General features: G+C 46.6%; 1 pseudogene; it reads right to left on the reverse strand.

Moving 5' to 3' along the window:
* Positions 1-1,476: 1,476 nt before the first annotated feature.
* On the reverse strand, positions 1,477-2,143 carry LOC124960771 (rRNA-processing protein FCF1 homolog; annotated as a pseudogene).
* Positions 2,144-6,579: the final 4,436 nt, after the last annotated feature.

Here is a 6,579-nt window from a genome sequence, read left to right on the forward strand (position 1 = left end):
TGGTGGCATACACCTCTAATTCTAGTCACTCCAGAGGCTGAGGCAGGAGGATCACAAATTCCAGGCCAACCTGTGACTTAGGTACTAAGTAATTTAGACCCCGTCTCAAAAAATTGAAAAAAAAAAAAAAATTAAATAAAAAGGGCTGGGGATGTAGCTCAGTGGTAAAGTGCCCCTGAGTTCCCTTCCCAGTATAAAACCAAACCAAACCAAACCAAAACCCCCCAAGCCCCAGGAGGTCTGGTTTTACAATCTGAGTCACTTGCTAAAAATAACCCCACCTCCCTGTTCCCCTTCCCCAATTATTCCCAACCTTCAGTAAAATTCCCTTACAAATTCCACCTTATGTTAGTCATATTTTGGGGGGAAATTAAGGAAAAGGCACAGGACTCTGTCACCTGAACTCTTTGTCTCCAAGTCTGGTTTAGGTATCCTCCCGCTGTAGGTCCACAGAAGAAATAAGAGGTGAGTGAACTCAGTCTCCGAGTTAGAATAGGATGGAGAAGGGGGACCAGAGGGTAGGGAGTCATGTCAAGGCCAGGTCTGGGCTAGTCAACAGGAGTCTGGGAGAGCATGAGACCAGGCAGGGGTGGGGTGCCGCTTTTATCTAAATACTAGGGGGAAGAGTGACTTCCCAAACCTGACAGGGACATCAAGAGAGCACTGACTTCTGAGAATTAAATTAGAAGATGTGCTTAATTAAAGCTTCTAGCCCCAGGCTCATACAGAGGAAACTCTAAGAAATTTGGGAGTTACTATTTTTAAAAAGCATTCTAACAGCCTATTTTATGGATAGAAAGACACAAAAATCTCAGAGGGTGGAGGCATATACCTAACCGCTTATGTCCTTGAATCTTTCCTTGGTACCCAGGCCCCCTTCAGGGAATAGGGGTTTCTGGTGATGGTGTCTAAGTACAGATTGTTCTTGTTTGGATTTTGAATGTCCCACAAAGGCCCATGTGTTGAAAGCTTCAACAGTGCCAGGCTGTGGCATTATTGGGAAGTGGTGGAATCCTAAGGAGGTGGGGCCTAGTGGAAGGTCCCTGATGGTGTGCCCTTGAAGGGGATACTGGGATCCTGCTCCCTCCTCTTCCCCTCTATTTTCTTCCTGGTTGCCATGAAGTGACAGCTTCACCATACATTTCCCACCTTGATGTGCTTTCTCACTGAAGGCCCCAAAGCAACAGGGCCAATGAACCATGGAATAAGCCAAAATAAACCTGTTCCTTTATTAAGTTGATTATAGCAGGTATTTTGTCACAGTAACAGAAAGCTGACTGATATCTGACCCTATCCAGAAATGTCTATTATTTTTTTTAATGTGAATACTGATCAGAGCATCTGATTTATTAAAAAAATGCAAATTTTTAAATGAGACAAAATATCATTTTCAAAAAGCATCAAGAAGTGAGTATATTTAACCATACTCAGCTCATAATAGAGCAAATAATTCATGCTGTATGCATTATTCTATATTCTATAGCATGTTTAGTGAACTGGCAACTGAGAAAGTTGGTTGAAGGAAGGTAGAGGAACTTTTGTCTTGTAAGAATCAGAACTGAGGGGCTCCATAATCATCTGGCATACGCTTGATGTTGTATCTATGGTTAGAAATGTACATGATAGGAACTCCAGGGATCTTCCAGATTCTTCGTTTAAGGTCACGGTCAACTGTGGCCACAATGTAACACTTGTGCTGAGTTACTCTTTGTACTAAGCAGTCATCTGCATAGGTTCCTTTGTGCGTGCATGGTAATCATTCAAATCATGGATCCTTTGCAATCCTTAAAGCCACTTGATACTTCTGCCCCAATTTCTCAATTTCAGCCATTATGCAATCAGTTATACAAGGGATACACTTGGCATACAGACAGTCCATGATTGCACTAAGTCCAGTTTGGCTTTAATGGAAAAATTGATAAAGTTGGTATCAACAATGATATGATAAGGTGGTCCCAGTTGTGTATTATATTGGGAGAATAAGCAGGAAGGATGTTGGGGGACTTCTTTCCTTCAGTGCACTGGGGTCTTTCTTTGGTTTCTTTTTAGGTTTTAATCTATCCTTTTCTTTAAGCCTCTCATCTCTGAGACTAAGCATTTGATTCATAGTTGCATACTTCCTTGCTTTCTTTTGCTTTCCCATGTTCACGCTGCACACCCGTTCAGAAAATGTCCATTTCTATTCATTTGTTTGTTTATATTTGTAGTACTGGCGATTGAAACCAAGGCCTTGCACAAACTAGGCAAGCACTCTACCACTGAGCTACACCCCTAGCCAGTTTATTTACTCATTTGTTGGTCTGGGTGAAAGCACCCAGAAAACCACTCAGGACGTGGGAACTCGCACAAGAGATTTTAATAAACAGATGAACAGAGTGTCTTCCCTTAGGGACTAAAGAGAGAGAAAGAGAGCAAATGGCAGGGGAACTACCCTTAAGTAGTGGAAGCCCTTGGGCTAATTGGACCAATGACTGCGAGGAAGTTAACAATCTAGATTGTAAAATGGTATGTGTGTTGGGGCAGAATCAGGGGAGAAATGGTTGCAGCCTTGTTCCCTTCATTCCCTGTTTTTGTTTTTATAATAAGATAGGGGTGAAGATCCATCTTCAATGACCGTTTCCTGCTGGACGTGGGTGTAGAACTGATTCAGGGGAGGGAGATGTCATTGCAGTAGGTGGGGGCTGGGGACTGGATAGTTCCCCTGGGGAGTGCACTTGTAGCCAGGCCCCGATTCATCCTTTATGAGGCCCTGATAGACCTGTAACACAAGCTGATTAATAGTGAGAAGGAAATAGAGGTGGTTAGGATGTCTCTTCCCAGGTGGGAAATGGGACACACAGGAATTATCAAAAAGGAGTGAGTGAAGCAGATTTGTTCAATATGGCAACTTATTGGAGGGGTTTGTGGGGCATGGTATGATTTTCCCTCTACCCTGACAATAGAGGATTTGGCAGGGGAAGTGGGTCCCCGAAACTCCTGCAGCACTGAAGAGGTGGCTCCAATATCTATCATGAAAGGGAGCTGCCTACCTGCCACCTTAGGGTCACCCGGGGCTCCTGAGCAGTGATGGTCGTCGGATGTAGAAGTTCCAGGCCCCTTCAGCCATTCATTGCCAATCCCAGTAAGTACTTGGGGAAAGGGGCAAGGGTGACCTGGCACTTCTGAGCACCAGGGCAATCCACTGCCCAATGTCCCTGTTGGTGGCATTTTGGACAAGGGCCTGGGGGCTGCTGGGGGTTGGGGCAGGCTCATGCCCAGTGGCCCTCTTTTCTGTGCTTGAAGCATGGGCCTCGAGGTCTTCTGGGAGCAAGGGTACCCCTAGCAGTGGCCGGCTGGCCAGGTCTAGCTGGCTGAAAGGCTTTGACTAGCCTTAGGTATTTTAGTTTTTTTTTTTTTTTTTCTTCTTCTTCTTCCCCTCCATTATACACCCTGAATGCCACCACTAGAACCTCTGGCTATGGGGTAAGGGGCCCTCTGTCCAACCGCTTCAATTTAGTCTTTTTGTCTGAGTAGCTTTGGGGGAAAAAAAAAAAAAAAGTCAGAGTAACTGTCATCCCTCCAAAGTTTCAGGGTCCTGGTTAGTATATTTGAGCATGGCCTCTGTGAGGTGACTCAGAAAGGCAGAGGGGTTTTCAGTTTTGTCCTGTATTACTTCCTGAAGCTTATCATAATTAATGGATTTAATGGCGGCCTTTTGGAGACCTGTGAGGATGTAGGTTTGGAACTGATCCTGCCCGCAGACGCCTGATCCCTGTGTTATAGTCCCATTGGGGCTCCCTATCTGGTACTGCTTCAGCCCTAGTGGGATGGGTCAGGGTCAATTGGTGAAACATATCTGCATAATTGTGCACCTGTTCCCAGACTCTCCTGTGCTCCTCAGGGCCAAGGTGTTGGACATGATCATATAAATATCATGCTAAGTAAGATCATAAGACTGAGTAAAATACTGAAATTCCTTGATAAAGTTTGTGGAGTTGGAGGTGAAGGAGCGTAGTCGCTTCTCTGTCTGGGAAAGATTGGAGAGTGAGAAAGGGACATGGACTCTGATCACTCCCTCCCCACCAGCCACCTCCCATAGGGGGGTTAGAACATGTGCATGGGACCGAGTGATGGGAGGACTAGGTAGGCAGGGGGTGGGTGGTGGAAGCAGAAACAGAGCAGGGCGAAGGAGATGGAGGAGCAGGGCCCAGAGGGGCCTCTGTGCAAGAGACCTCTGCTGCAGGGTGGTTGGTTGGCCAGGTTGAAGTCGGAGAAGGAGGAGGGATTTGGAGCCGGAAAAGTGCACAAGAAAGAGAAAGTGCGAAGGTAGGGAATCTCTTTCCATTTGCCCGCTCGCTCACAGAAATTGTACAAGTCCTATAAAACATTGGGATCCAAGGTGTCATTAATTGGCCATCTGAATTGATTATCTAAAGGATACTGTGGCCAAATATCATTACACAAACAAATAAGTTTTGGTGGCTCTAGGTTGGGATCAGGTGAAGGCTTTAAGATTTTAGTAGACATCCCAAGGGTGAATCTGCGGGAATGGAGGACCCAGATCCCATGGTGGAGACAAAGATCCAAGTCAGTGTCCAAGTTGTCCCGAGGTCACAGACTAGTTAGCTGGAGACGAGGAGGTAACACAATGAAGGGAGTTGTCACCCCCATCAGTGTGTGCTGGGCAAAAGCCGAGGGGGTTGAGGACCTGGTGCCAGGATTTTTGAGAGGGAAAGTGAAGAGGAGGCTCAACCCTGAGAGGGGATCTCCACCATAAAGATCGGGGACCCACCTGTCACATAAGGTCAACTCAAGGGGGCCAGCTGTAAGTAAAAGTCATGGCTGGGGGAACCCCCACTCAACCACCTCCAGGGTGCCACGTGATCAACGGTGGTGTCTCAGGTCAGAAGAGGAGTGTTTAAGTCAACCTAGGGGAAAACTCACCAATCTGAAGGCTGGTGGTGGCTGTGGAACTGAGCATCTGGGCAAATGGAAGGTGAGACCAGTGTCCAGGCGTCTGCGGCAACAGGTGGGATTCCACTTGCCTAAGTGGCTGTAGAAGAGCCCATCCGAGTCACAGCGCCAATGAAAGCACTCAGAAACCACTCTGGACACAGGAACTCACACACCAGATTTTAATAAGCAGACAAACAAAGTATCTGCCCCTGGGGTGAGAGAAAGAGAAAGAGCCCTAATAGCAGGGGAACTACCCTTAAGTAGTGAGAGCCTGCAAGCTAATTGGTCCAATGACTGACGAGGAAGTTAATAATCTAGATTGAAAAATGGTGTGTGTGGGGTGGGGTGCAGAATCAGGGGAGAAATGGCTGCAACTTTGTTCCTTTCACTGGGAATTGAACCCAGGGAGCTTTACCCCGAGCTACATCCCTAGTCCTTTTTATTTTTTATTTTGAGTCAAGGTCTCACTAAGTTGCTGAGAAATGAGCTACTTTACTGAGGCTGGCCTCGAGCTTGTGATACTTCTGCCTCAGCCTCTTGAGTCGCTGATATTACAGGCATGTGCCACCATGCCTGGTTGGAAATGTCCATTTAGAAAATTGTTATTCCATTACTATAATTTTAAATAACATTGCTCTTCTTCCTCTGTGTTCCCAGAGCACCTTCTGTCTGTCTCCACTCATCTGTCACTGAGTGCCAATTGTGGATTACTGTTTTTCTATTTAGATGTAAGAAATCTGGCTGATTTAACATGTGTTTTACAGAAATAGAATTGTTATTTTGTGGTTCCATCACGTATTCTGTCTCCCTTCTTCCAGTTTTGCTGTGAGCTCTTTGAGTCAGAAATCAAATGGACTGCACTCCTTTGGCTCCTGGGTCTCAGCACAATGGCTGCTCCGTGGATGTGTCTGTTGCTGCTGAGGGTGTTAATTCTGCTGGGCTCAGAAAACAATACTCCAAAGCCAGGCGCTTGGACATGCTGAGTACTTTGAACTAAAAAAAGCAGCCTCCGAACCAAGGTCTCTCTGACTTTCTCCCAGTCCCCCTGTCTCTTGCTCCCTGCTTCCCCAAGCACTGGGAGGGGCTGTCTGAAGGCCGGATCCTCCCTCCCAAGGATCCGCTCTCAGCATAGAGGACTAGAATGACGTCACATCCGGAGTCCATGTGGGCTGTGTCCCAGGCTTTTTTTCTTTTTTTTTTTTTTTGACTCATTCATTTCCCCTAAAATACTTTCCTCTCTTTCTATTGGGCCTCCAGCCCCCACTTCCATCTGTGAGGAAGGTACAGAAGCTTCTAACTTGTATCAGGTTATTGAGTCCCACTCTCCCGTGATGCAATAAACGTGTGTACCTTTTCTACTAATCTATTGTCGTTTATTTAATCAACTACTGAATCTTCAGAGGATACAGGGGATTCCCCTTCTGCCCCTGAAACTCAATGAGAGTGGGTCTCAAGGGCCCACACCTGGGCAGAAGGGGCTGGGACTGGCTCAGAAGCCCCTGTCCTGTCTTCGCCTGCATCTTCACTCTGGTCTCCTGGGGTGTCCGAGCTGCATGGATGTGGCAGAGAGGAGACAAGTTTTGGGAGAGAGAAGGGTGAGCAGCATCCAGCTGAGGGACACCTGGCCCACAGGGACTGTGTTGA

Source organism: Sciurus carolinensis, chromosome 11 (genome assembly GCF_902686445.1).
Source record: "Sciurus carolinensis chromosome 11, mSciCar1.2, whole genome shotgun sequence".
NCBI lineage: Eukaryota > Metazoa > Chordata > Mammalia > Rodentia > Sciuridae > Sciurus > Sciurus carolinensis.